Raw genomic sequence first — 27,596 nt, 5'->3', positions numbered from 1 at the left:
TCGAATGTTCATATCCGTAAGTAGCTACATCTAATGGTTGTTCCAATGTCATCCATTCTTATTATATGTATCGTCAACCTGAATTTCATTGATCGCATTCCAGAATTGTCATTCAGTTGGATTGTAGCTACTATTGTGTATTGAGTTGTTCGAAGAATAATGCTGAATCGAAACTTCCACAGGCGACAATGTAACGTACATTTTAGAAGCAATTACAACACCACTAGAAAAATAAACAGGTTCTGACGTACTATATATACGACGTGACACTTAAAGTGCAACGTACTCGCTTCGGCAGTACATATACTAAAATTGGAACGATACAGAGAAGATTAGCATGGCCCCTGCGCAAGGATGACACGCAAAATCGTGAAGCGTTCCACATTTTTTTATTTTTTATTACTTGGTTTTAGATCGCATATTCCGGGTCGTTATAGCCTTGTTTGCTTCTCTTTAAAAATAAAGCATACGGTAAGAGGTTTTCTTAAGGAACAATTATAATTTATTTCATTTTAAATTATTCTGCATAACATCATTTTTCAGCTAAAAGATATTATGCATAAAAATTAAAGAAAAAATACTTTGATTTGCTTATGCATTTCGTATTCCGACATATTTACTCTACTTACCCAACCAGCAACAATTGATCTGATGGGGCAATTCTAGGGTTTATTACAGTATGACTGCTTAAAATTTTGCATGCATATATATATATATATATATATATATATATATATTTAATCAACAAAATCGACACCTTTCAAGACCAGCTGATTCTACAGGAAAATTTGTAACGTTCATTATAATGTACACAAGGGGCGACATGGAAATAATATTATAGCGATGCATTTTTCATAAAGAGAGTCCGATCATTTATGAAAAGAACAAATGTACATATTACATTTCTTTTAAATAATTTAGCAGTAGGTCGCTATCATAGATTACCTTTACTTTTTTATACTTAATGAAAATTCCTTCAGATATTATGCGAATTAGTCACTTAACGCTGAATATATTTTCATCAAATGTACCACGCATTACGCTATATTTAGAAAATATCCATTTGCTACATTGTGGTTAATTGTCCAAATAATCTTTTTGTCAGCTATTAGTTGTAGCTATTTATGTAGTCAGCTAAAGGTTTTTACTACATTTTTTTTCTTTTCTTAATTTATTAGAAAGTGTGATTTCTACGTGAAATTTATTTCGTTTGAGGCAGAATGAAGATTCTAAAATTTTACTTCCTTTGTTCTCGAAATCCTTGCGAAGTAATCATATTTTGTTGCGCTATCTCCATGATTAGAAATGCCCTACCTGGAAACTTCGACGAAACAAATTCTTAACTCTTCCATGTCTAATGATATCGTTTATAGAATTTGATCCGATTATTTGTTATCGGCTATCAACTGGATTTTCATCATTTGCTCACTTTTAATCTAATTCAACTGAAGAGGAAACGAATAATGTTATTTATCTTTATGAAAATAAAAATATATTTTATGGATTAGGAGGACTCGGATAAATTGTTTTAAATGAATGCCAAATGACAACCTCAACTGTTGCAGAATTGAAATATTGTAACGAGCGAATTATCTTTCTTTATAAGAACCGGGAGCAGCGCGAACGCAGTCCCGACTACCAAAAATTATGCGCCCCAACCAACCACACTTTGCGGAAGTGGCAATTGTCAGCCGACCGAAGTGCAATGGACGGCCTCCAACCGGGAGAGCCCCCTCCTTGATCAGGGCATCTCCGACGCCAAGTAAGTATGCGGCGCTTTGTTCCATGAAAATTTATAAAAACATAATGTCTCTAATTATAGTGGTAAAAATAGCCGCGAATAAATAAATGTTGTTGGTTGAAAATTTCCACTACAAATTGTACCCAGTTAATGAGCGATCGTATCCACAGTAAAATATCTTCTGTACAATTTAAACACAGCAATCGAATTATAAAATCGGTAAAAATCAGAGAGATGATATTCGTTTCTCTCTCTGCAAAACAATACTAATAATATGGTATTTGGAGCTGAATAAGAGAATGTGAAGTCATGTCGACTCAAGCGCCGCCATTGTTAAGTCTCAGTGGAATCTGCGTCTTACAGGAATTGACGATGAGTGAAGTGGGAAAAGCAAATAATTTAGAAATTGTAACAGAGAGAATTTCAATTAACCCTGCTTTTTATCCTAGTGGAAAATGCCGTTACTGAAATGAAAAAAGAGGATTTTAGTCGAAGCTGCTAGATTAATAATTCATTAAGGATTATTACTTCTTAAATCATAAGATGGAGCTGTTATCACTGCTACTTCAATTCCATATCCAAAAGGATCTATTTGTAATAGAAGGACGAAATTTCATTTAAACATATAAGAAAAAACAGCGGAATAGTAATAATGGTGCATTACCTATCTTAATTGTTTACATTATTGAACGCCTGCACTACGTTTTTACTATCGAGCATTTCAGAAACAAGCAGGTTTCGAAATCATTTTCATAACAACATATTTTAAAAATGCCATGTTCGCAGAAATAGTGTCAAATTTTTATATCTTGGTTTAGTGGCATAGGGAAAGGTGAATTAAATTGACTTTTCCACCCCCACCCCGAGTCGAAGCAAAGTTTTTAGCAATTGCGAATCTTTTAGGAACATGGGATTTTTTTTTTTTTTCCAACTCCGACGGGATATTTTACTTTAAAGGAAGAATTCTCACATTTTATCCCCCCTAGAGGCCGAGATCATTACGCTTATCGGTTTATGACTACGTTTTAAAGTGCAAATTGTAAACGACCGATACTACATAAAATAAACATTTCTTATTTTAGGACAATCTGACCAACGACTGAAAGTGTTTTTAAAGACTAAAATCAAAACAGAGACTACGTCAGTTCCAAGTGAGAGAGACGATCTCACTCGTTCTATTTTTAATAACCACAAAATCCTCGTTGCCAGATGCAACAGCAGAAAATCAGTTTCATTTAACACAAAACAATATTTAAAATATCTTTGCAGCAATTACTTCTAAAACAAACTCGAACAATTATAACATGTCGTTCCAAAAGTGAGAAAAATTCTTAAAATATAAAAGAGCATTCAAGGGAAAAAAGAAAAAGAAATTGTGAACATATTTAAAACTGAAATATTTCGAATGCTACATGCAAGTCGAAGGAACACTTAATAAAGAGAAATGTTATCCTATAACAAAATCACTAATTTTGATATCTACGTAAATTTTGTAGATGGCAGCGAGAAATTTTGTGTGTGCATGTAAGAAAAGCATTTTACTGATTGACACTTTTATATTTTGAGAGTCTATAAAAATTTAATTTAAAGACAAACTTTTTCATGATGAATTTGCACAGAATATTCATTAAATTGTCCACTTTATTTAATGAAATTTCGTTATTCGAAGTGTACAATTAAGCGCAAAAATGAAACGGCAGTTGCCCCCCTTTATTTAGGGATGTCCATAATTTCATATGCAATTGTACCCGCTATGCATGCATTCCTGAATTAGGTTTAGGTATCTCCTACGAATGAATAGAGATATGTACATGCGTTCATCCATATGGACAGAGATGCATATTAATATGCGAGTAACAGCAGCAATTTCCACAGAAAATGATTTCTCGTTATGATGCGAAAGAAATGAATATTCTTCCACAAGGGCTACGGTTCTGAACGGACACCTCCGTGGTAACAATTTTCTAAGTGAATTCTTTCCTTTACTTAAGACAGGGACAGCGCGAACGCAGTCCCAGCTACCAAAAATTGTGCACCCCAAGCAACCGCGATTTGCGGATGTGGCGAACGTCAACCCACCGAAGTGCAATGGAGGGTCTCTGCTCGGGGGAGCCTCCTTGTTGATCAAGGCATCCCCAGTGCCAGGTAAGTATGACTGGCCAACTTTTCAGAAAGTTCATATACATTATTTTTCATTTACAAAAGTGGTAATACCTCTCATTACAATCTAATGTATTCCGTCGAAATATTCTTGAATATTTCTAGAAATCCATACATTTTAATTTTCTTTATATTTTTAAAGTAGTTATATTTGCATTCTATAACTAGGGACACAATTTTATCCTAAACATTTTTACCCAGCTAAATAAAAAAAGAGGGGAAAAAGAATCATAAAATATCATATTACACCATCAACAACGATATGTAGATGGCGCTGCAAATCGAATGTTCATATCCGTAAGTAGCTACATCTAATGGTTGTTCCAATGTCATCCATTCTTATTATATGTATCGTCAACCTGAATTTCATTGATCGCATTCCAGAATTGTCATTCAGTTGGATTGTAGCTACTATTGTGTATTGAGTTGTTCGAAGAATAATGCTGAATCGAAACTTCCACAGGCGACAATGTAACGTACATTTTAGAAGCAATTACAACACCACTAGAAAAATAAACAGGTTCTGACGTACTATATATACGACGTGACACTTAAAGTGCAACGTACTCGCTTCGGCAGTACATATACTAAAATTGGAACGATACAGAGAAGATTAGCATGGCCCCTGCGCAAGGATGACACGCAAAATCGTGAAGCGTTCCACATTTTTTTATTTTTTATTACTTGGTTTTAGATCGCATATTCCGGGTCGTTATAGCCTTGTTTGCTTCTCTTTAAAAATAAAGCATACGGTAAGAGGTTTTCTTAAGGAACAATTATAATTTATTTCATTTTAAATTATTCTGCATAACATCATTTTTCAGCTAAAAGATATTATGCATAAAAATTAAAGAAAAAATACTTTGATTTGCTTATGCATTTCGTATTCCGACATATTTACTCTACTTACCCAACCAGCAACAATTGATCTGATGGGGCAATTCTAGGGTTTATTACAGTATGACTGCTTAAAATTTTGCATGCATATATATATATATATATATATATATATATATTAATCAACAAAATCGACACCTTTCAAGACCAGCTGATTCTACAGGAAAATTTGTAACGTTCATTATAATGTACACAAGGGGCGACATGGAAATAATATTATAGCGATGCATTTTTCATAAAGAGAGTCCGATCATTTATGAAAAGAACAAATGTACATATTACATTTCTTTTAAATAATTTAGCAGTAGGTCGCTATCATAGATTACCTTTACTTTTTTATACTTAATGAAAATTCCTTCAGATATTATGCGAATTAGTCACTTAACGCTGAATATATTTTCATCAAATGTACCACGCATTACGCTATATTTAGAAAATATCCATTTGCTACATTGTGGTTAATTGTCCAAATAATCTTTTTGTCAGCTATTAGTTGTAGCTATTTATGTAGTCAGCTAAAGGTTTTTACTACATTTTTTTTCTTTTCTTAATTTATTAGAAAGTGTGATTTCTACGTGAAATTTATTTCGTTTGAGGCAGAATGAAGATTCTAAAATTTTACTTCCTTTGTTCTCGAAATCCTTGCGAAGTAATCATATTTTGTTGCGCTATCTCCATGATTAGAAATGCCCTACCTGGAAACTTCGACGAAACAAATTCTTAACTCTTCCATGTCTAATGATATCGTTTATAGAATTTGATCCGATTATTTGTTATCGGCTATCAACTGGATTTTCATCATTTGCTCACTTTTAATCTAATTCAACTGAAGAGGAAACGAATAATGTTATTTATCTTTATGAAAATAAAAATATATTTTATGGATTAGGAGGACTCGGATAAATTGTTTTAAATGAATGCCAAATGACAACCTCAACTGTTGCAGAATTGAAATATTGTAACGAGCGAATTATCTTTCTTTATAAGAACCGGGAGCAGCGCGAACGCAGTCCCGACTACCAAAAATTATGCGCCCCAACCAACCACACTTTGCGGAAGTGGCAATTGTCAGCCGACCGAAGTGCAATGGACGGCCTCCAACCGGGAGAGCCCCCTCCTTGATCAGGGCATCTCCGACGCCAAGTAAGTATGCGGCGCTTTGTTCCATGAAAATTTATAAAAACATAATGTCTCTAATTATAGTGGTAAAAATAGCCGCGAATAAATAAATGTTGTTGGTTGAAAATTTCCACTACAAATTGTACCCAGTTAATGAGCGATCGTATCCACAGTAAAATATCTTCTGTACAATTTAAACACAGCAATCGAATTATAAAATCGGTAAAAATCAGAGAGATGATATTCGTTTCTCTCTCTGCAAAACAATACTAATAATATGGTATTTGGAGCTGAATAAGAGAATGTGAAGTCATGTCGACTCAAGCGCCGCCATTGTTAAGTCTCAGTGGAATCTGCGTCTTACAGGAATTGACGATGAGTGAAGTGGGAAAAGCAAATAATTTAGAAATTGTAACAGAGAGAATTTCAATTAACCCTGCTTTTTATCCTAGTGGAAAATGCCGTTACTGAAATGAAAAAAGAGGATTTTAGTCGAAGCTGCTAGATTAATAATTCATTAAGGATTATTACTTCTTAAATCATAAGATGGAGCTGTTATCACTGCTACTTCAATTCCATATCCAAAAGGATCTATTTGTAATAGAAGGACGAAATTTCATTTAAACATATAAGAAAAAACAGCGGAATAGTAATAATGGTGCATTACCTATCTTAATTGTTTACATTATTGAACGCCTGCACTACGTTTTTACTATCGAGCATTTCAGAAACAAGCAGGTTTCGAAATCATTTTCATAACAACATATTTTAAAAATGCCATGTTCGCAGAAATAGTGTCAAATTTTTATATCTTGGTTTAGTGGCATAGGGAAAGGTGAATTAAATTGACTTTTCCACCCCCACCCCGAGTCGAAGCAAAGTTTTTAGCAATTGCGAATCTTTTAGGAACATGGGATTTTTTTTTTTTTTCCAACTCCGACGGGATATTTTACTTTAAAGGAAGAATTCTCACATTTTATCCCCCCTAGAGGCCGAGATCATTACGCTTATCGGTTTATGACTACGTTTTAAAGTGCAAATTGTAAACGACCGATACTACATAAAATAAACATTTCTTATTTTAGGACAATCTGACCAACGACTGAAAGTGTTTTTAAAGACTAAAATCAAAACAGAGACTACGTCAGTTCCAAGTGAGAGAGACGATCTCACTCGTTCTATTTTTAATAACCACAAAATCCTCGTTGCCAGATGCAACAGCAGAAAATCAGTTTCATTTAACACAAAACAATATTTAAAATATCTTTGCAGCAATTACTTCTAAAACAAACTCGAACAATTATAACATGTCGTTCCAAAAGTGAGAAAAATTCTTAAAATATAAAAGAGCATTCAAGGGAAAAAAGAAAAAGAAATTGTGAACATATTTAAAACTGAAATATTTCGAATGCTACATGCAAGTCGAAGGAACACTTAATAAAGAGAAATGTTATCCTATAACAAAATCACTAATTTTGATATCTACGTAAATTTTGTAGATGGCAGCGAGAAATTTTGTGTGTGCATGTAAGAAAAGCATTTTACTGATTGACACTTTTATATTTTGAGAGTCTATAAAAATTTAATTTAAAGACAAACTTTTTCATGATGAATTTGCACAGAATATTCATTAAATTGTCCACTTTATTTAATGAAATTTCGTTATTCGAAGTGTACAATTAAGCGCAAAAATGAAACGGCAGTTGCCCCCCTTTATTTAGGGATGTCCATAATTTCATATGCAATTGTACCCGCTATGCATGCATTCCTGAATTAGGTTTAGGTATCTCCTACGAATGAATAGAGATATGTACATGCGTTCATCCATATGGACAGAGATGCATATTAATATGCGAGTAACAGCAGCAATTTCCACAGAAAATGATTTCTCGTTATGATGCGAAAGAAATGAATATTCTTCCACAAGGGCTACGGTTCTGAACGGACACCTCCGTGGTAACAATTTTCTAAGTGAATTCTTTCCTTTACTTAAGACAGGGACAGCGCGAACGCAGTCCCAGCTACCAAAAATTGTGCACCCCAAGCAACCGCGATTTGCGGATGTGGCGAACGTCAACCCACCGAAGTGCAATGGAGGGTCTCTGCTCGGGGGAGCCTCCTTGTTGATCAAGGCATCCCCAGTGCCAGGTAAGTATGACTGGCCAACTTTTCAGAAAGTTCATATACATTATTTTTCATTTACAAAAGTGGTAATACCTCTCATTACAATCTAATGTATTCCGTCGAAATATTCTTGAATATTTCTAGAAATCCATACATTTTAATTTTCTTTATATTTTTAAAGTAGTTATATTTGCATTCTATAACTAGGGACACAATTTTATCCTAAACATTTTTACCCAGCTAAATAAAAAAAGAGGGGAAAAAGAATCATAAAATATCATATTACACCATCAACAACGATATGTAGATGGCGCTGCAAATCGAATGTTCATATCCGTAAGTAGCTACATCTAATGGTTGTTCCAATGTCATCCATTCTTATTATATGTATCGTCAACCTGAATTTCATTGATCGCATTCCAGAATTGTCATTCAGTTGGATTGTAGCTACTATTGTGTATTGAGTTGTTCGAAGAATAATGCTGAATCGAAACTTCCACAGGCGACAATGTAACGTACATTTTAGAAGCAATTACAACACCACTAGAAAAATAAACAGGTTCTGACGTACTATATATACGACGTGACACTTAAAGTGCAACGTACTCGCTTCGGCAGTACATATACTAAAATTGGAACGATACAGAGAAGATTAGCATGGCCCCTGCGCAAGGATGACACGCAAAATCGTGAAGCGTTCCACATTTTTTTATTTTTTATTACTTGGTTTTAGATCGCATATTCCGGGTCGTTATAGCCTTGTTTGCTTCTCTTTAAAAATAAAGCATACGGTAAGAGGTTTTCTTAAGGAACAATTATAATTTATTTCATTTTAAATTATTCTGCATAACATCATTTTTCAGCTAAAAGATATTATGCATAAAAATTAAAGAAAAAATACTTTGATTTGCTTATGCATTTCGTATTCCGACATATTTACTCTACTTACCCAACCAGCAACAATTGATCTGATGGGGCAATTCTAGGGTTTATTACAGTATGACTGCTTAAAATTTTGCATGCATATATATATATATATATATATATATATTTAATCAACAAAATCGACACCTTTCAAGACCAGCTGATTCTACAGGAAAATTTGTAACGTTCATTATAATGTACACAAGGGGCGACATGGAAATAATATTATAGCGATGCATTTTTCATAAAGAGAGTCCGATCATTTATGAAAAGAACAAATGTACATATTACATTTCTTTTAAATAATTTAGCAGTAGGTCGCTATCATAGATTACCTTTACTTTTTTATACTTAATGAAAATTCCTTCAGATATTATGCGAATTAGTCACTTAACGCTGAATATATTTTCATCAAATGTACCACGCATTACGCTATATTTAGAAAATATCCATTTGCTACATTGTGGTTAATTGTCCAAATAATCTTTTTGTCAGCTATTAGTTGTAGCTATTTATGTAGTCAGCTAAAGGTTTTTACTACATTTTTTTTCTTTTCTTAATTTATTAGAAAGTGTGATTTCTACGTGAAATTTATTTCGTTTGAGGCAGAATGAAGATTCTAAAATTTTACTTCCTTTGTTCTCGAAATCCTTGCGAAGTAATCATATTTTGTTGCGCTATCTCCATGATTAGAAATGCCCTACCTGGAAACTTCGACGAAACAAATTCTTAACTCTTCCATGTCTAATGATATCGTTTATAGAATTTGATCCGATTATTTGTTATCGGCTATCAACTGGATTTTCATCATTTGCTCACTTTTAATCTAATTCAACTGAAGAGGAAACGAATAATGTTATTTATCTTTATGAAAATAAAAATATATTTTATGGATTAGGAGGACTCGGATAAATTGTTTTAAATGAATGCCAAATGACAACCTCAACTGTTGCAGAATTGAAATATTGTAACGAGCGAATTATCTTTCTTTATAAGAACCGGGAGCAGCGCGAACGCAGTCCCGACTACCAAAAATTATGCGCCCCAACCAACCACACTTTGCGGAAGTGGCAATTGTCAGCCGACCGAAGTGCAATGGACGGCCTCCAACCGGGAGAGCCCCCTCCTTGATCAGGGCATCTCCGACGCCAAGTAAGTATGCGGCGCTTTGTTCCATGAAAATTTATAAAAACATAATGTCTCTAATTATAGTGGTAAAAATAGCCGCGAATAAATAAATGTTGTTGGTTGAAAATTTCCACTACAAATTGTACCCAGTTAATGAGCGATCGTATCCACAGTAAAATATCTTCTGTACAATTTAAACACAGCAATCGAATTATAAAATCGGTAAAAATCAGAGAGATGATATTCGTTTCTCTCTCTGCAAAACAATACTAATAATATGGTATTTGGAGCTGAATAAGAGAATGTGAAGTCATGTCGACTCAAGCGCCGCCATTGTTAAGTCTCAGTGGAATCTGCGTCTTACAGGAATTGACGATGAGTGAAGTGGGAAAAGCAAATAATTTAGAAATTGTAACAGAGAGAATTTCAATTAACCCTGCTTTTTATCCTAGTGGAAAATGCCGTTACTGAAATGAAAAAAGAGGATTTTAGTCGAAGCTGCTAGATTAATAATTCATTAAGGATTATTACTTCTTAAATCATAAGATGGAGCTGTTATCACTGCTACTTCAATTCCATATCCAAAAGGATCTATTTGTAATAGAAGGACGAAATTTCATTTAAACATATAAGAAAAAACAGCGGAATAGTAATAATGGTGCATTACCTATCTTAATTGTTTACATTATTGAACGCCTGCACTACGTTTTTACTATCGAGCATTTCAGAAACAAGCAGGTTTCGAAATCATTTTCATAACAACATATTTTAAAAATGCCATGTTCGCAGAAATAGTGTCAAATTTTTATATCTTGGTTTAGTGGCATAGGGAAAGGTGAATTAAATTGACTTTTCCACCCCCACCCCGAGTCGAAGCAAAGTTTTTAGCAATTGCGAATCTTTTAGGAACATGGGATTTTTTTTTTTTTTCCAACTCCGACGGGATATTTTACTTTAAAGGAAGAATTCTCACATTTTATCCCCCCTAGAGGCCGAGATCATTACGCTTATCGGTTTATGACTACGTTTTAAAGTGCAAATTGTAAACGACCGATACTACATAAAATAAACATTTCTTATTTTAGGACAATCTGACCAACGACTGAAAGTGTTTTTAAAGACTAAAATCAAAACAGAGACTACGTCAGTTCCAAGTGAGAGAGACGATCTCACTCGTTCTATTTTTAATAACCACAAAATCCTCGTTGCCAGATGCAACAGCAGAAAATCAGTTTCATTTAACACAAAACAATATTTAAAATATCTTTGCAGCAATTACTTCTAAAACAAACTCGAACAATTATAACATGTCGTTCCAAAAGTGAGAAAAATTCTTAAAATATAAAAGAGCATTCAAGGGAAAAAAGAAAAAGAAATTGTGAACATATTTAAAACTGAAATATTTCGAATGCTACATGCAAGTCGAAGGAACACTTAATAAAGAGAAATGTTATCCTATAACAAAATCACTAATTTTGATATCTACGTAAATTTTGTAGATGGCAGCGAGAAATTTTGTGTGTGCATGTAAGAAAAGCATTTTACTGATTGACACTTTTATATTTTGAGAGTCTATAAAAATTTAATTTAAAGACAAACTTTTTCATGATGAATTTGCACAGAATATTCATTAAATTGTCCACTTTATTTAATGAAATTTCGTTATTCGAAGTGTACAATTAAGCGCAAAAATGAAACGGCAGTTGCCCCCCTTTATTTAGGGATGTCCATAATTTCATATGCAATTGTACCCGCTATGCATGCATTCCTGAATTAGGTTTAGGTATCTCCTACGAATGAATAGAGATATGTACATGCGTTCATCCATATGGACAGAGATGCATATTAATATGCGAGTAACAGCAGCAATTTCCACAGAAAATGATTTCTCGTTATGATGCGAAAGAAATGAATATTCTTCCACAAGGGCTACGGTTCTGAACGGACACCTCCGTGGTAACAATTTTCTAAGTGAATTCTTTCCTTTACTTAAGACAGGGACAGCGCGAACGCAGTCCCAGCTACCAAAAATTGTGCACCCCAAGCAACCGCGATTTGCGGATGTGGCGAACGTCAACCCACCGAAGTGCAATGGAGGGTCTCTGCTCGGGGGAGCCTCCTTGTTGATCAAGGCATCCCCAGTGCCAGGTAAGTATGACTGGCCAACTTTTCAGAAAGTTCATATACATTATTTTTCATTTACAAAAGTGGTAATACCTCTCATTACAATCTAATGTATTCCGTCGAAATATTCTTGAATATTTCTAGAAATCCATACATTTTAATTTTCTTTATATTTTTAAAGTAGTTATATTTGCATTCTATAACTAGGGACACAATTTTATCCTAAACATTTTTACCCAGCTAAATAAAAAAAGAGGGGAAAAAGAATCATAAAATATCATATTACACCATCAACAACGATATGTAGATGGCGCTGCAAATCGAATGTTCATATCCGTAAGTAGCTACATCTAATGGTTGTTCCAATGTCATCCATTCTTATTATATGTATCGTCAACCTGAATTTCATTGATCGCATTCCAGAATTGTCATTCAGTTGGATTGTAGCTACTATTGTGTATTGAGTTGTTCGAAGAATAATGCTGAATCGAAACTTCCACAGGCGACAATGTAACGTACATTTTAGAAGCAATTACAACACCACTAGAAAAATAAACAGGTTCTGACGTACTATATATACGACGTGACACTTAAAGTGCAACGTACTCGCTTCGGCAGTACATATACTAAAATTGGAACGATACAGAGAAGATTAGCATGGCCCCTGCGCAAGGATGACACGCAAAATCGTGAAGCGTTCCACATTTTTTTATTTTTTATTACTTGGTTTTAGATCGCATATTCCGGGTCGTTATAGCCTTGTTTGCTTCTCTTTAAAAATAAAGCATACGGTAAGAGGTTTTCTTAAGGAACAATTATAATTTATTTCATTTTAAATTATTCTGCATAACATCATTTTTCAGCTAAAAGATATTATGCATAAAAATTAAAGAAAAAATACTTTGATTTGCTTATGCATTTCGTATTCCGACATATTTACTCTACTTACCCAACCAGCAACAATTGATCTGATGGGGCAATTCTAGGGTTTATTACAGTATGACTGCTTAAAATTTTGCATGCATATATATATATATATATATATATATATTTAATCAACAAAATCGACACCTTTCAAGACCAGCTGATTCTACAGGAAAATTTGTAACGTTCATTATAATGTACACAAGGGGCGACATGGAAATAATATTATAGCGATGCATTTTTCATAAAGAGAGTCCGATCATTTATGAAAAGAACAAATGTACATATTACATTTCTTTTAAATAATTTAGCAGTAGGTCGCTATCATAGATTACCTTTACTTTTTTATACTTAATGAAAATTCCTTCAGATATTATGCGAATTAGTCACTTAACGCTGAATATATTTTCATCAAATGTACCACGCATTACGCTATATTTAGAAAATATCCATTTGCTACATTGTGGTTAATTGTCCAAATAATCTTTTTGTCAGCTATTAGTTGTAGCTATTTATGTAGTCAGCTAAAGGTTTTTACTACATTTTTTTTCTTTTCTTAATTTATTAGAAAGTGTGATTTCTACGTGAAATTTATTTCGTTTGAGGCAGAATGAAGATTCTAAAATTTTACTTCCTTTGTTCTCGAAATCCTTGCGAAGTAATCATATTTTGTTGCGCTATCTCCATGATTAGAAATGCCCTACCTGGAAACTTCGACGAAACAAATTCTTAACTCTTCCATGTCTAATGATATCGTTTATAGAATTTGATCCGATTATTTGTTATCGGCTATCAACTGGATTTTCATCATTTGCTCACTTTTAATCTAATTCAACTGAAGAGGAAACGAATAATGTTATTTATCTTTATGAAAATAAAAATATATTTTATGGATTAGGAGGACTCGGATAAATTGTTTTAAATGAATGCCAAATGACAACCTCAACTGTTGCAGAATTGAAATATTGTAACGAGCGAATTATCTTTCTTTATAAGAACCGGGAGCAGCGCGAACGCAGTCCCGACTACCAAAAATTATGCGCCCCAACCAACCACACTTTGCGGAAGTGGCAATTGTCAGCCGACCGAAGTGCAATGGACGGCCTCCAACCGGGAGAGCCCCCTCCTTGATCAGGGCATCTCCGACGCCAAGTAAGTATGCGGCGCTTTGTTCCATGAAAATTTATAAAAACATAATGTCTCTAATTATAGTGGTAAAAATAGCCGCGAATAAATAAATGTTGTTGGTTGAAAATTTCCACTACAAATTGTACCCAGTTAATGAGCGATCGTATCCACAGTAAAATATCTTCTGTACAATTTAAACACAGCAATCGAATTATAAAATCGGTAAAAATCAGAGAGATGATATTCGTTTCTCTCTCTGCAAAACAATACTAATAATATGGTATTTGGAGCTGAATAAGAGAATGTGAAGTCATGTCGACTCAAGCGCCGCCATTGTTAAGTCTCAGTGGAATCTGCGTCTTACAGGAATTGACGATGAGTGAAGTGGGAAAAGCAAATAATTTAGAAATTGTAACAGAGAGAATTTCAATTAACCCTGCTTTTTATCCTAGTGGAAAATGCCGTTACTGAAATGAAAAAAGAGGATTTTAGTCGAAGCTGCTAGATTAATAATTCATTAAGGATTATTACTTCTTAAATCATAAGATGGAGCTGTTATCACTGCTACTTCAATTCCATATCCAAAAGGATCTATTTGTAATAGAAGGACGAAATTTCATTTAAACATATAAGAAAAAACAGCGGAATAGTAATAATGGTGCATTACCTATCTTAATTGTTTACATTATTGAACGCCTGCACTACGTTTTTACTATCGAGCATTTCAGAAACAAGCAGGTTTCGAAATCATTTTCATAACAACATATTTTAAAAATGCCATGTTCGCAGAAATAGTGTCAAATTTTTATATCTTGGTTTAGTGGCATAGGGAAAGGTGAATTAAATTGACTTTTCCACCCCCACCCCGAGTCGAAGCAAAGTTTTTAGCAATTGCGAATCTTTTAGGAACATGGGATTTTTTTTTTTTTTCCAACTCCGACGGGATATTTTACTTTAAAGGAAGAATTCTCACATTTTATCCCCCCTAGAGGCCGAGATCATTACGCTTATCGGTTTATGACTACGTTTTAAAGTGCAAATTGTAAACGACCGATACTACATAAAATAAACATTTCTTATTTTAGGACAATCTGACCAACGACTGAAAGTGTTTTTAAAGACTAAAATCAAAACAGAGACTACGTCAGTTCCAAGTGAGAGAGACGATCTCACTCGTTCTATTTTTAATAACCACAAAATCCTCGTTGCCAGATGCAACAGCAGAAAATCAGTTTCATTTAACACAAAACAATATTTAAAATATCTTTGCAGCAATTACTTCTAAAACAAACTCGAACAATTATAACATGTCGTTCCAAAAGTGAGAAAAATTCTTAAAATATAAAAGAGCATTCAAGGGAAAAAAGAAAAAGAAATTGTGAACATATTTAAAACTGAAATATTTCGAATGCTACATGCAAGTCGAAGGAACACTTAATAAAGAGAAATGTTATCCTATAACAAAATCACTAATTTTGATATCTACGTAAATTTTGTAGATGGCAGCGAGAAATTTTGTGTGTGCATGTAAGAAAAGCATTTTACTGATTGACACTTTTATATTTTGAGAGTCTATAAAAATTTAATTTAAAGACAAACTTTTTCATGATGAATTTGCACAGAATATTCATTAAATTGTCCACTTTATTTAATGAAATTTCGTTATTCGAAGTGTACAATTAAGCGCAAAAATGAAACGGCAGTTGCCCCCCTTTATTTAGGGATGTCCATAATTTCATATGCAATTGTACCCGCTATGCATGCATTCCTGAATTAGGTTTAGGTATCTCCTACGAATGAATAGAGATATGTACATGCGTTCATCCATATGGACAGAGATGCATATTAATATGCGAGTAACAGCAGCAATTTCCACAGAAAATGATTTCTCGTTATGATGCGAAAGAAATGAATATTCTTCCACAAGGGCTACGGTTCTGAACGGACACCTCCGTGGTAACAATTTTCTAAGTGAATTCTTTCCTTTACTTAAGACAGGGACAGCGCGAACGCAGTCCCAGCTACCAAAAATTGTGCACCCCAAGCAACCGCGATTTGCGGATGTGGCGAACGTCAACCCACCGAAGTGCAATGGAGGGTCTCTGCTCGGGGGAGCCTCCTTGTTGATCAAGGCATCCCCAGTGCCAGGTAAGTATGACTGGCCAACTTTTCAGAAAGTTCATATACATTATTTTTCATTTACAAAAGTGGTAATACCTCTCATTACAATCTAATGTATTCCGTCGAAATATTCTTGAATATTTCTAGAAATCCATACATTTTAATTTTCTTTATATTTTTAAAGTAGTTATATTTGCATTCTATAACTAGGGACACAATTTTATCCTAAACATTTTTACCCAGCTAAATAAAAAAAGAGGGGAAAAAGAATCATAAAATATCATATTACACCATCAACAACGATATGTAGATGGCGCTGCAAATCGAATGTTCATATCCGTAAGTAGCTACATCTAATGGTTGTTCCAATGTCATCCATTCTTATTATATGTATCGTCAACCTGAATTTCATTGATCGCATTCCAGAATTGTCATTCAGTTGGATTGTAGCTACTATTGTGTATTGAGTTGTTCGAAGAATAATGCTGAATCGAAACTTCCACAGGCGACAATGTAACGTACATTTTAGAAGCAATTACAACACCACTAGAAAAATAAACAGGTTCTGACGTACTATATATACGACGTGACACTTAAAGTGCAACGTACTCGCTTCGGCAGTACATATACTAAAATTGGAACGATACAGAGAAGATTAGCATGGCCCCTGCGCAAGGATGACACGCAAAATCGTGAAGGGTTCCACATTTTTTTATTTTTTATTACTTGGTTTTAGATCGCATATTCCGGGTCGTTATAGCCTTGTTTGCTTCTCTTTAAAAATAAAGCATACGGTAAGAGGTTTTCTTAAGGAACAATTATAATTTATTTCATTTTAAATTATTCTGCATAACATCATTTTTCAGCTAAAAGATATTATGCATAAAAATTAAAGAAAAAATACTTTGATTTGCTTATGCATTTCGTATTCCGACATATTTACTCTACTTACCCAACCAGCAACAATTGATCTGATGGGGCAATTCTAGGGTTTATTACAGTATGACTGCTTAAAATTTTGCATGCATATATATATATATATATATATATATATTTAATCAACAAAATCGACACCTTTCAAGACCAGCTGATTCTACAGGAAAATTTGTAACGTTCATTATAATGTACACAAGGGGCGACATGGAAATAATATTATAGCGATGCATTTTTCATAAAGAGAGTCCGATCATTTATGAAAAGAACAAATGTACATATTACATTTCTTTTAAATAATTTAGCAGTAGGTCGCTATCATAGATTACCTTTACTTTTTTATACTTAATGAAAATTCCTTCAGATATTATGCGAATTAGTCACTTAACGCTGAATATATTTTCATCAAATGTACCACGCATTACGCTATATTTAGAAAATATCCATTTGCTACATTGTGGTTAATTGTCCAAATAATCTTTTTGTCAGCTATTAGTTGTAGCTATTTATGTAGTCAGCTAAAGGTTTTTACTACATTTTTTTTCTTTTCTTAATTTATTAGAAAGTGTGATTTCTACGTGAAATTTATTTCGTTTGAGGCAGAATGAAGATTCTAAAATTTTACTTCCTTTGTTCTCGAAATCCTTGCGAAGTAATCATATTTTGTTGCGCTATCTCCATGATTAGAAATGCCCTACCTGGAAACTTCGACGAAACAAATTCTTAACTCTTCCATGTCTAATGATATCGTTTATAGAATTTGATCCGATTATTTGTTATCGGCTATCAACTGGATTTTCATCATTTGCTCACTTTTAATCTAATTCAACTGAAGAGGAAACGAATAATGTTATTTATCTTTATGAAAATAAAAATATATTTTATGGATTAGGAGGACTCGGATAAATTGTTTTAAATGAATGCCAAATGACAACCTCAACTGTTGCAGAATTGAAATATTGTAACGAGCGAATTATCTTTCTTTATAAGAACCGGGAGCAGCGCGAACGCAGTCCCGACTACCAAAAATTATGCGCCCCAACCAACCACACTTTGCGGAAGTGGCAATTGTCAGCCGACCGAAGTGCAATGGACGGCCTCCAACCGGGAGAGCCCCCTCCTTGATCAGGGCATCTCCGACGCCAAGTAAGTATGCGGCGCTTTGTTCCATGAAAATTTATAAAAACATAATGTCTCTAATTATAGTGGTAAAAATAGCCGCGAATAAATAAATGTTGTTGGTTGAAAATTTCCACTACAAATTGTACCCAGTTAATGAGCGATCGTATCCACAGTAAAATATCTTCTGTACAATTTAAACACAGCAATCGAATTATAAAATCGGTAAAAATCAGAGAGATGATATTCGTTTCTCTCTCTGCAAAACAATACTAATAATATGGTATTTGGAGCTGAATAAGAGAATGTGAAGTCATGTCGACTCAAGCGCCGCCATTGTTAAGTCTCAGTGGAATCTGCGTCTTACAGGAATTGACGATGAGTGAAGTGGGAAAAGCAAATAATTTAGAAATTGTAACAGAGAGAATTTCAATTAACCCTGCTTTTTATCCTAGTGGAAAATGCCGTTACTGAAATGAAAAAAGAGGATTTTAGTCGAAGCTGCTAGATTAATAATTCATTAAGGATTATTACTTCTTAAATCATAAGATGGAGCTGTTATCACTGCTACTTCAATTCCATATCCAAAAGGATCTATTTGTAATAGAAGGACGAAATTTCATTTAAACATATAAGAAAAAACAGCGGAATAGTAATAATGGTGCATTACCTATCTTAATTGTTTACATTATTGAACGCCTGCACTACGTTTTTACTATCGAGCATTTCAGAAACAAGCAGGTTTCGAAATCATTTTCATAACAACATATTTTAAAAATGCCATGTTCGCAGAAATAGTGTCAAATTTTTATATCTTGGTTTAGTGGCATAGGGAAAGGTGAATTAAATTGACTTTTCCACCCCCACCCCGAGTCGAAGCAAAGTTTTTAGCAATTGCGAATCTTTTAGGAACATGGGATTTTTTTTTTTTTTCCAACTCCGACGGGATATTTTACTTTAAAGGAAGAATTCTCACATTTTATCCCCCCTAGAGGCCGAGATCATTACGCTTATCGGTTTATGACTACGTTTTAAAGTGCAAATTGTAAACGACCGATACTACATAAAATAAACATTTCTTATTTTAGGACAATCTGACCAACGACTGAAAGTGTTTTTAAAGACTAAAATCAAAACAGAGACTACGTCAGTTCCAAGTGAGAGAGACGATCTCACTCGTTCTATTTTTAATAACCACAAAATCCTCGTTGCCAGATGCAACAGCAGAAAATCAGTTTCATTTAACACAAAACAATATTTAAAATATCTTTGCAGCAATTACTTCTAAAACAAACTCGAACAATTATAACATGTCGTTCCAAAAGTGAGAAAAATTCTTAAAATATAAAAGAGCATTCAAGGGAAAAAAGAAAAAGAAATTGTGAACATATTTAAAACTGAAATATTTCGAATGCTACATGCAAGTCGAAGGAACACTTAATAAAGAGAAATGTTATCCTATAACAAAATCACTAATTTTGATATCTACGTAAATTTTGTAGATGGCAGCGAGAAATTTTGTGTGTGCATGTAAGAAAAGCATTTTACTGATTGACACTTTTATATTTTGAGAGTCTATAAAAATTTAATTTAAAGACAAACTTTTTCATGATGAATTTGCACAGAATATTCATTAAATTGTCCACTTTATTTAATGAAATTTCGTTATTCGAAGTGTACAATTAAGCGCAAAAATGAAACGGCAGTTGCCCCCCTTTATTTAGGGATGTCCATAATTTCATATGCAATTGTACCCGCTATGCATGCATTCCTGAATTAGGTTTAGGTATCTCCTACGAATGAATAGAGATATGTACATGCGTTCATCCATATGGACAGAGATGCATATTAATATGCGAGTAACAGCAGCAATTTCCACAGAAAATGATTTCTCGTTATGATGCGAAAGAAATGAATATTCTTCCACAAGGGCTACGGTTCTGAACGGACACCTCCGTGGTAACAATTTTCTAAGTGAATTCTTTCCTTTACTTAAGACAGGGACAGCGCGAACGCAGTCCCAGCTACCAAAAATTGTGCACCCCAAGCAACCGCGATTTGCGGATGTGGCGAACGTCAACCCACCGAAGTGCAATGGAGGGTCTCTGCTCGGGGGAGCCTCCTTGTTGATCAAGGCATCCCCAGTGCCAGGTAAGTATGACTGGCCAACTTTTCAGAAAGTTCATATACATTATTTTTCATTTACAAAAGTGGTAATACCTCTCATTACAATCTAATGTATTCCGTCGAAATATTCTTGAATATTTCTAGAAATCCATACATTTTAATTTTCTTTATATTTTTAAAGTAGTTATATTTGCATTCTATAACTAGGGACACAATTTTATCCTAAACATTTTTACCCAGCTAAATAAAAAAAGAGGGGAAAAAGAATCATAAAATATCATATTACACCATCAACAACGATATGTAGATGGCGCTGCAAATCGAATGTTCATATCCGTAAGTAGCTACATCTAATGGTTGTTCCAATGTCATCCATTCTTATTATATGTATCGTCAACCTGAATTTCATTGATCGCATTCCAGAATTGTCATTCAGTTGGATTGTAGCTACTATTGTGTATTGAGTTGTTCGAAGAATAATGCTGAATCGAAACTTCCACAGGCGACAATGTAACGTACATTTTAGAAGCAATTACAACACCACTAGAAAAATAAACAGGTTCTGACGTACTATATATACGACGTGACACTTAAAGTGCAACGTACTCGCTTCGGCAGTACATATACTAAAATTGGAACGATACAGAGAAGATTAGCATGGCCCCTGCGCAAGGATGACACGCAAAATCGTGAAGCGTTCCACATTTTTTTATTTTTTATTACTTGGTTTTAGATCGCATATTCCGGGTCGTTATAGCCTTGTTTGCTTCTCTTTAAAAATAAAGCATACGGTAAGAGGTTTTCTTAAGGAACAATTATAATTTATTTCATTTTAAATTATTCTGCATAACATCATTTTTCAGCTAAAAGATATTATGCATAAAAATTAAAGAAAAAATACTTTGATTTGCTTATGCATTTCGTATTCCGACATATTTACTCTACTTACCCAACCAGCAACAATTGATCTGATGGGGCAATTCTAGGGTTTATTACAGTATGACTGCTTAAAATTTTGCATGCATATATATATATATATATATATATATATATTTAATCAACAAAATCGACACCTTTCAAGACCAGCTGATTCTACAGGAAAATTTGTAACGTTCATTATAATGTACACAAGGGGCGACATGGAAATAATATTATAGCGATGCATTTTTCATAAAGAGAGTCCGATCATTTATGAAAAGAACAAATGTACATATTACATTTCTTTTAAATAATTTAGCAGTAGGTCGCTATCATAGATTACCTTTACTTTTTTATACTTAATGAAAATTCCTTCAGATATTATGCGAATTAGTCACTTAACGCTGAATATATTTTCATCAAATGTACCACGCATTACGCTATATTTAGAAAATATCCATTTGCTACATTGTGGTTAATTGTCCAAATAATCTTTTTGTCAGCTATTAGTTGTAGCTATTTATGTAGTCAGCTAAAGGTTTTTACTACATTTTTTTTCTTTTCTTAATTTATTAGAAAGTGTGATTTCTACGTGAAATTTATTTCGTTTGAGGCAGAATGAAGATTCTAAAATTTTACTTCCTTTGTTCTCGAAATCCTTGCGAAGTAATCATATTTTGTTGCGCTATCTCCATGATTAGAAATGCCCTACCTGGAAACTTCGACGAAACAAATTCTTAACTCTTCCATGTCTAATGATATCGTTTATAGAATTTGATCCGATTATTTGTTATCGGCTATCAACTGGATTTTCATCATTTGCTCACTTTTAATCTAATTCAACTGAAGAGGAAACGAATAATGTTATTTATCTTTATGAAAATAAAAATATATTTTATGGATTAGGAGGACTCGGATAAATTGTTTTAAATGAATGCCAAATGACAACCTCAACTGTTGCAGAATTGAAATATTGTAACGAGCGAATTATCTTTCTTTATAAGAACCGGGAGCAGCGCGAACGCAGTCCCGACTACCAAAAATTATGCGCCCCAACCAACCACACTTTGCGGAAGTGGCAATTGTCAGCCGACCGAAGTGCAATGGACGGCCTCCAACCGGGAGAGCCCCCTCCTTGATCAGGGCATCTCCGACGCCAAGTAAGTATGCGGCGCTTTGTTCCATGAAAATTTATAAAAACATAATGTCTCTAATTATAGTGGTAAAAATAGCCGCGAATAAATAAATGTTGTTGGTTGAAAATTTCCACTACAAATTGTACCCAGTTAATGAGCGATCGTATCCACAGTAAAATATCTTCTGTACAATTTAAACACAGCAATCGAATTATAAAATCGGTAAAAATCAGAGAGATGATATTCGTTTCTCTCTCTGCAAAACAATACTAATAATATGGTATTTGGAGCTGAATAAGAGAATGTGAAGTCATGTCGACTCAAGCGCCGCCATTGTTAAGTCTCAGTGGAATCTGCGTCTTACAGGAATTGACGATGAGTGAAGTGGGAAAAGCAAATAATTTAGAAATTGTAACAGAGAGAATTTCAATTAACCCTGCTTTTTATCCTAGTGGAAAATGCCGTTACTGAAATGAAAAAAGAGGATTTTAGTCGAAGCTGCTAGATTAATAATTCATTAAGGATTATTACTTCTTAAATCATAAGATGGAGCTGTTATCACTGCTACTTCAATTCCATATCCAAAAGGATCTATTTGTAATAGAAGGACGAAATTTCATTTAAACATATAAGAAAAAACAGCGGAATAGTAATAATGGTGCATTACCTATCTTAATTGTTTACATTATTGAACGCCTGCACTACGTTTTTACTATCGAGCATTTCAGAAACAAGCAGGTTTCGAAATCATTTTCATAACAACATATTTTAAAAATGCCATGTTCGCAGAAATAGTGTCAAATTTTTATATCTTGGTTTAGTGGCATAGGGAAAGGTGAATTAAATTGACTTTTCCACCCCCACCCCGAGTCGAAGCAAAGTTTTTAGCAATTGCGAATCTTTTAGGAACATGGGATTTTTTTTTTTTTTCCAACTCCGACGGGATATTTTACTTTAAAGGAAGAATTCTCACATTTTATCCCCCCTAGAGGCCGAGATCATTACGCTTATCGGTTTATGACTACGTTTTAAAGTGCAAATTGTAAACGACCGATACTACATAAAATAAACATTTCTTATTTTAGGACAATCTGACCAACGACTGAAAGTGTTTTTAAAGACTAAAATCAAAACAGAGACTACGTCAGTTCCAAGTGAGAGAGACGATCTCACTCGTTCTATTTTTAATAACCACAAAATCCTCGTTGCCAGATGCAACAGCAGAAAATCAGTTTCATTTAACACAAAACAATATTTAAAATATCTTTGCAGCAATTACTTCTAAAACAAACTCGAACAATTATAACATGTCGTTCCAAAAGTGAGAAAAATTCTTAAAATATAAAAGAGCATTCAAGGGAAAAAAGAAAAAGAAATTGTGAACATATTTAAAACTGAAATATTTCGAATGCTACATGCAAGTCGAAGGAACACTTAATAAAGAGAAATGTTATCCTATAACAAAATCACTAATTTTGATATCTACGTAAATTTTGTAGATGGCAGCGAGAAATTTTGTGTGTGCATGTAAGAAAAGCATTTTACTGATTGACACTTTTATATTTTGAGAGTCTATAAAAATTTAATTTAAAGACAAACTTTTTCATGATGAATTTGCACAGAATATTCATTAAATTGTCCACTTTATTTAATGAAATTTCGTTATTCGAAGTGTACAATTAAGCGCAAAAATGAAACGGCAGTTGCCCCCCTTTATTTAGGGATGTCCATAATTTCATATGCAATTGTACCCGCTATGCATGCATTCCTGAATTAGGTTTAGGTATCTCCTACGAATGAATAGAGATATGTACATGCGTTCATCCATATGGACAGAGATGCATATTAATATGCGAGTAACAGCAGCAATTTCCACAGAAAATGATTTCTCGTTATGATGCGAAAGAAATGAATATTCTTCCACAAGGGCTACGGTTCTGAACGGACACCTCCGTGGTAACAATTTTCTAAGTGAATTCTTTCCTTTACTTAAGACAGGGACAGCGCGAACGCAGTCCCAGCTACCAAAAATTGTGCACCCCAAGCAACCGCGATTTGCGGATGTGGCGAACGTCAACCCACCGAAGTGCTATGGAGGGTCTCTGCTCGGGGGAACCTCCTTGTTGATCAAGGCATCCCCAGCACCAGGTAAATATGACTGGCCAACTTTTCAGAAAGTTCATATACATTATTTTTCATTTACAAAAGTGGTAATACCTCTCATTACAATCTAATGTATTCCGTCGAAATATTCTTGAATATTTCTAGAAATCCATACATTTTAATTTTCTTTATATTTTTAAAGTAGTTATATTTGCATTCTATAACTAGGGACACAATTTTATCCTAAACATTTTTACCCAGCTAAATAAAAAAAGAGGGGAAAAAGAATCATAAAATATCATATTACACCATCAACAACGATATGTAGATGGCGCTGCAAATCGAATGTTCATATCCGTAAGTAGCTACATCTAATGGTTGTTCCAATGTCATCCATTCTTATTATATGTATCGTCAACCTGAATTTCATTGATCGCATTCCAGAATTGTCATTCAGTTGGATTGTAGCTACTATTGTGTATTGAGTTGTTCGAAGAATAATGCTGAATCGAAACTTCCACAGGCGACAATGTAACGTACATTTTAGAAGCAATTACAACACCACTAGAAAAATAAACAGGTTCTGACGTACTATATATACGACGTGACACTTAAAGTGCAACGTACTCGCTTCGGCAGTACATATACTAAAATTGGAACGATACAGAGAAGATTAGCATGGCCCCTGCGCAAGGATGACACGCAAAATCGTGAAGCGTTCCACATTTTTTTATTTTTTATTACTTGGTTTTAGATCGCATATTCCGGGTCGTTATAGCCTTGTTTGCTTCTCTTTAAAAATAAAGCATACGGTAAGAGGTTTTCTTGAGGAACAATTATAATTTATTTCATTTTAAATTATTCTGCATAACATCATTTTTCAGCTAAAAGATATTATGCATAAAAATTAAAGAAAAAATACTTTGATTTGCTTATGCATTTCGTATTCCGACATATTTACTCTACTTACCCAACCAGCAACAATTGATCTGATGGGGCAATTTAGCAGTAGGTCGCTGTCATAGATTACCTTTACTTTTTTATACTTAATGAAAATTCCTTCAGATATTATGCGAATTAGTCACTTTACGCTGAATAATGTACCACGCAATACGCTATATTTAGATAATATCCATTTGCTACATTGTTGTTAATTGTCCAAATAATCTTTTGTCAGCTATTAGTTGTAGCTATTTATGTAGTCAGCTAAAGGTTTTTACTACATTTTTTTCTTAATTTATTAGAAAGTGTGATTTCTACGTGCAACTTATTTCGTTTGAGAAGAAGACACATTGAAGAAGAAATTAAAGCAATTTTACTTGCTTCTGATGAAAGTAACTGTGATCTATCAACGAAGATGATGGTTGGCCAAAAAATGATAATTTAGCTCAGCTCTCGTTTATTCTAAAACTAATGAGGATCAGATAAACGATGTGATGGGGAGGAGGAGTCAAAAAATGTTATATAATGTACTTATCATCAAAAATTTGCAAATGATTCCCTCATGCGTAAATTTATGGAAATTTAGTATGAAACTTTCTGTCAAAATTTTATCTTCACTTAATAATATAGAAAACTTTACATAATATTTTAAAGCAGATTTTCAGCATGACAGTTTATACTAAAAACGTAATATTTATGATGAATGTAATAAGAAATGTGTTGAATCTTCAGTTAATGAAGAATGTAATAGTGATGAATGTTTTAGTAAAATATTCAGGCTGAAAACTGAAGGAATGTATTTTCAAAATATATTTCGCTGAGTAATTTTTCCCTGAACTTTATTTCATAAATGTTTGTCTTTCAGTATTAAATAAAGTTTAAAAGATATGCCACCTCATCCACCGAGTTGTTGCGATAGATGAGATATATAAAGTTTGACGTAATACATTCCCTTGGTTAGATGACTTCGATTAATGGAGTTCCCGCCCGAGATGGGCTACCTCTAACATTGCAAAATAAGGGAAGACCTGACTTGAAATAACTGGACATGGCTGTATACATCTCCTGGCGATGGTTTGTTGTATGGGTGTTGCAGCTCAATGGGGCCGCAGGCCCCACCATCTGCAAATCTGGTATTACTAAAACTTAGCGCAAATGGAACTATCCTGTTAGGTTAATGTGTACACCATTTATTTAATTATTGGGGGATTTGTATATGGTAATTGTTGTGTGGGAAAGAAAAAAAAAACATAAGGTAAATAAATAAAATGAAATAAAAATAGCAAGATAAGGAGCATACTAAGGTAGTAGTAGCTAGAATACTGGAGAGAGAGGTGTTTATTATAGGATTTTAAGAGAGCAACGGGGCCTTTTCTTATTTTGTTCGTCCTCTATGTTGTAGATTGGGAGTTCTTGTAGGGTCAGGTTTTCAATTTCAGGTGTTACCGTAAAATTTTTCTGCAAGTTTCACTATGAATTCTTTGATTGGGGGAATTCTTATTGCATTAGAAATGTCTGCATTTCTGTGGAACCATCTGGCTGCAGTAATCATTCTGATGGTTTTGTTTTCCAATATTATGATTTTGTTTAGGTTTGTTTTGGCGGTGGCAGCCCAAACCGGGCATGCATATGTTAGGATAGGTCTGAGGTATGCAAGATATATTAGTAGTTTACTGTCAAGAGTGAGGCCAGAGTTTCTACATATTAGTGGATATTGTGCTCTTAGGGCTTTATTATATTTTTCCCTAGTCTTTTCAATATGGGTTCTATAGTTTAGGTACCTATCAAGGGTGATGCCTAAATATTTCACTTCCTTCTTCCAGTTTATTTCCTTGTTATAGAGTTTAATTTTAGTCCAATTCAGTGTTCTTTTAAAAAAGATTATTGCTTCGGTTTTTTCAATGTTTAGTTTAATTTTCCAATTCGTT

The 27,596-nt window shown here is 33.8% G+C and overlaps 19 non-coding genes across 19 annotated transcripts; 7 read left to right on the top strand and 12 right to left on the bottom strand.

The window, feature by feature from the left end:
* Positions 1 to 282: 282 nt before the first annotated feature.
* LOC129957929 (U6 spliceosomal RNA) lies at positions 283 to 389 on the top strand. The gene has a single exon (XR_008783029.1). It is a non-coding gene; the product is annotated as a U6 spliceosomal RNA (small nuclear RNA).
* A 1,219-nt stretch (positions 390 to 1,608) lies between these two features.
* LOC129957717 (U1 spliceosomal RNA) lies at positions 1,609 to 1,770 on the bottom strand. The gene has a single exon (XR_008782824.1). It is a non-coding gene; the product is annotated as a U1 spliceosomal RNA (small nuclear RNA).
* A 1,962-nt stretch (positions 1,771 to 3,732) lies between these two features.
* Positions 3,733 to 3,894, bottom strand: LOC129957888 (U1 spliceosomal RNA). The gene has a single exon (XR_008782988.1). It is a non-coding gene; the product is annotated as a U1 spliceosomal RNA (small nuclear RNA).
* A 570-nt stretch (positions 3,895 to 4,464) lies between these two features.
* On the top strand, positions 4,465 to 4,571 carry LOC129957928 (U6 spliceosomal RNA). The gene has a single exon (XR_008783028.1). It is a non-coding gene; the product is annotated as a U6 spliceosomal RNA (small nuclear RNA).
* Positions 4,572 to 5,787: 1,216 nt separating this feature from the next.
* Positions 5,788 to 5,949, bottom strand: LOC129957716 (U1 spliceosomal RNA). Its single transcript, XR_008782823.1, has one exon. It is a non-coding gene; the product is annotated as a U1 spliceosomal RNA (small nuclear RNA).
* Positions 5,950 to 7,911: 1,962 nt separating this feature from the next.
* LOC129957877 (U1 spliceosomal RNA) lies at positions 7,912 to 8,073 on the bottom strand. Its single transcript, XR_008782977.1, has one exon. It is a non-coding gene; the product is annotated as a U1 spliceosomal RNA (small nuclear RNA).
* Positions 8,074 to 8,643: 570 nt separating this feature from the next.
* Positions 8,644 to 8,750, top strand: LOC129957927 (U6 spliceosomal RNA). Its single transcript, XR_008783027.1, has one exon. It is a non-coding gene; the product is annotated as a U6 spliceosomal RNA (small nuclear RNA).
* A 1,213-nt stretch (positions 8,751 to 9,963) lies between these two features.
* LOC129957714 (U1 spliceosomal RNA) lies at positions 9,964 to 10,125 on the bottom strand. The gene has a single exon (XR_008782821.1). It is a non-coding gene; the product is annotated as a U1 spliceosomal RNA (small nuclear RNA).
* Positions 10,126 to 12,087: 1,962 nt separating this feature from the next.
* On the bottom strand, positions 12,088 to 12,249 carry LOC129957865 (U1 spliceosomal RNA). Its single transcript, XR_008782965.1, has one exon. It is a non-coding gene; the product is annotated as a U1 spliceosomal RNA (small nuclear RNA).
* A 570-nt stretch (positions 12,250 to 12,819) lies between these two features.
* Positions 12,820 to 12,926, top strand: LOC129957926 (U6 spliceosomal RNA). The gene has a single exon (XR_008783026.1). It is a non-coding gene; the product is annotated as a U6 spliceosomal RNA (small nuclear RNA).
* Positions 12,927 to 14,139: 1,213 nt separating this feature from the next.
* LOC129957713 (U1 spliceosomal RNA) lies at positions 14,140 to 14,301 on the bottom strand. The gene has a single exon (XR_008782820.1). It is a non-coding gene; the product is annotated as a U1 spliceosomal RNA (small nuclear RNA).
* A 1,962-nt stretch (positions 14,302 to 16,263) lies between these two features.
* On the bottom strand, positions 16,264 to 16,425 carry LOC129957852 (U1 spliceosomal RNA). Its single transcript, XR_008782954.1, has one exon. It is a non-coding gene; the product is annotated as a U1 spliceosomal RNA (small nuclear RNA).
* A 570-nt stretch (positions 16,426 to 16,995) lies between these two features.
* Positions 16,996 to 17,102, top strand: LOC129957966 (U6 spliceosomal RNA). The gene has a single exon (XR_008783063.1). It is a non-coding gene; the product is annotated as a U6 spliceosomal RNA (small nuclear RNA).
* Positions 17,103 to 18,315: 1,213 nt separating this feature from the next.
* LOC129957712 (U1 spliceosomal RNA) lies at positions 18,316 to 18,477 on the bottom strand. Its single transcript, XR_008782819.1, has one exon. It is a non-coding gene; the product is annotated as a U1 spliceosomal RNA (small nuclear RNA).
* A 1,962-nt stretch (positions 18,478 to 20,439) lies between these two features.
* Positions 20,440 to 20,601, bottom strand: LOC129957841 (U1 spliceosomal RNA). Its single transcript, XR_008782943.1, has one exon. It is a non-coding gene; the product is annotated as a U1 spliceosomal RNA (small nuclear RNA).
* A 570-nt stretch (positions 20,602 to 21,171) lies between these two features.
* On the top strand, positions 21,172 to 21,278 carry LOC129957925 (U6 spliceosomal RNA). Its single transcript, XR_008783025.1, has one exon. It is a non-coding gene; the product is annotated as a U6 spliceosomal RNA (small nuclear RNA).
* Positions 21,279 to 22,493: 1,215 nt separating this feature from the next.
* LOC129957711 (U1 spliceosomal RNA) lies at positions 22,494 to 22,655 on the bottom strand. Its single transcript, XR_008782818.1, has one exon. It is a non-coding gene; the product is annotated as a U1 spliceosomal RNA (small nuclear RNA).
* A 1,962-nt stretch (positions 22,656 to 24,617) lies between these two features.
* Positions 24,618 to 24,779, bottom strand: LOC129957753 (U1 spliceosomal RNA). Its single transcript, XR_008782859.1, has one exon. It is a non-coding gene; the product is annotated as a U1 spliceosomal RNA (small nuclear RNA).
* Positions 24,780 to 25,349: 570 nt separating this feature from the next.
* LOC129957924 (U6 spliceosomal RNA) lies at positions 25,350 to 25,456 on the top strand. The gene has a single exon (XR_008783024.1). It is a non-coding gene; the product is annotated as a U6 spliceosomal RNA (small nuclear RNA).
* The last annotated feature ends 2,140 nt before the right edge of the window (positions 25,457 to 27,596 follow it).

The sequence above is a fragment of the Argiope bruennichi genome, chromosome 11 (genome assembly GCF_947563725.1).
Source record: "Argiope bruennichi chromosome 11, qqArgBrue1.1, whole genome shotgun sequence".
In the NCBI taxonomy this organism is placed as follows: domain Eukaryota; kingdom Metazoa; phylum Arthropoda; class Arachnida; order Araneae; family Araneidae; genus Argiope; species Argiope bruennichi.
The sequence above is the reverse complement of the archived record's forward strand: the minus strand, read 5'-3'. Positions and strand labels throughout refer to the sequence as shown.